The sequence below is a fragment of the Echinops telfairi genome, unplaced genomic scaffold (assembly GCF_000313985.2).
Source record: "Echinops telfairi isolate 266 unplaced genomic scaffold, ASM31398v2 ScPeMD7_7469;HRSCAF=8507_1, whole genome shotgun sequence".
NCBI classification, from domain to species: domain Eukaryota; kingdom Metazoa; phylum Chordata; class Mammalia; order Afrosoricida; family Tenrecidae; genus Echinops; species Echinops telfairi.
Genome location: NW_022111373.1, coordinates 111844542 through 111846520, shown reverse-complemented (window position 1 = coordinate 111846520; position 1979 = coordinate 111844542). Strand labels below are relative to the sequence as shown.

At 41.3% G+C, this 1979-nt stretch overlaps 1 pseudogene; it reads right to left on the bottom strand.

Moving 5' to 3' along the window:
- Positions 1–267: 267 nt before the first annotated feature.
- LOC105979689 lies at positions 268–679 on the bottom strand (annotated as a pseudogene).
- Positions 680–1979: the final 1300 nt, after the last annotated feature.

Below are 1979 nucleotides of genomic sequence, written 5' to 3'. Positions count from 1 at the left end.
TGTAAATCATGTTATCATTTAGATTCTGGTCCACAGATCATTTTATTTACATTTGGTGACAGAGCTAACCTCCGGAGGACCTGTGGCAGACAAATCATTTTTGTGGTATTCCCAAACCTTACAAAATCAGAAAAGATCCTAAGCCAGGAAAAATAACAATCAAGCTGTCTAGAAATTACACCTATAGGTTTTTTTTTTCACATTAGATAGAAAACAAGACTCTTTCTTGAATACAGAGATGATAATAGTATTATCATGGTCTAGAGATTACGGAGTTGATAGTGTGTCTGTATATGGTATGCATCGAGACTTGTCAGTTTTAGAAACTTCTACAACTTGTCTCAATTCTTCAAATAACAGAGCCAGTTCCCTTTCTAGGCTGACCATTAGTCCTGTATTAACATTGCTTCTGGCTATGCCCTTACCATCAAAGCTCAACAATTCAATTGAAACACCTGGTAGGGGTTATAGGATCAGAGGATGCCTTTGTGTTTTGAGAGACCAGGTTTGCTACCTTGGTAGACAAGTAGATAAGGAGCCAGGTCTCAAAGCATGTCCAGGAGTATTGTCACCGGTCACTTTAATAAGAGGCGCTCATTGCTATCGGCCCCAACAATAGCATGAGTCTTTCAACACATGTTCATTTTTTATACAGGAATCTCTTTAGGTCATCCGCCATGAGGAACCCCCTTCTTCCCAGGATTACTCTGCCCTCCTGGGATTTTACTCTTGGTAAGGTGACCAGACGTCCAGCTTTTGGCGTTTTAAAAAAGTCCCGATTTTTGGAAAGAATGCACGACAAGCTAGGGAACGGTCTATTTGGTTCATATAGACCAAATTTTTAATTAAGAGCCCCCCACCCCCACCCCCGGTCAATGGTGTCCCGCTTTAAATCTGGTCACCTACATTGGGAATGTTTTGGGGTCTCTTTACTGTCACTTCAGGGATGGCTTCAGACACAGATCCCTCCGAAAGCAGCCATCACATGACTTGTAACCACTGGAGAGTTTAAATCATGCTTTCATCTCACTACTGTAATCACTTAATCCTTCTGAGTCTGTTTAATCTGTAAAACTATCAAAATACTCCTGTAAAATGTTATGCTAACAGAGTTAACAAAAGTGCCTGGCACCTGATAGACAGTCCATACATTTTCATTCCCTTTGCTTCTTGTGAATTCCTTAGTGAGGGGAATTTAGTCATCCTAGACTTGCAGATTTAGGTTGTCATGAAACCTTTGCAAACAGTTGCGTGTGTTTAAGTGCGGAGTAAATCTGTTGTTAGTACTCTTTTAAATGAAATGTCCTATTCTTGATTGAGATAGTTAATGCTTATTGTGCCAACCTGGCCCATAAACACATGTAGGGTTAATGGAAGGGCAGAGAGATAAATGGCTCAGTGAGCCTCACCTTTCTAGTTCTCAGGACTCTTGATTTGTGCTGGACGGACCAGGGTGCAGCTGCCTTAGCCAGTTCCCTGCTTCAGCTGGCAAGGCTTATGTCCTGTGAGACATCCCTGAGGAGGAGAAGCCACATGGACTTACCCCAGTGCAGCCCTGGGCGCTGGAGCACCCGTGTGGAGACCCCTGCCAACACTGAGATGTTTACACATTCACTGACTTGGCTTTCCTCCTGTAGTCCGTATCTCATTGCGTGTGTTTTGTGAGATGAAGGAGGACTTTATGGATTGGTGTTGGACATTATGTGCTAATGGGTTAAAGTTGGACTTGTGGGCTTGGGCAGCACTGGGTTGGGATGTTTTCTTGATGTGGACTTACCCTTTATATAAAACTCTCTCATATGTATATGAGTTTCTATGGATTTGTTTCCCTATTTTACCCAGACTAATACATTGTTTTATTTGTAATTTAGGTACCCTCAGTAGGAATATATCTTTTGAGTTTAGCATTGCTCTATAACTATATTCTATATTCTCTTTTCAAAAATTATATTGAAAGATTTAAACAAAAGGCACCATTG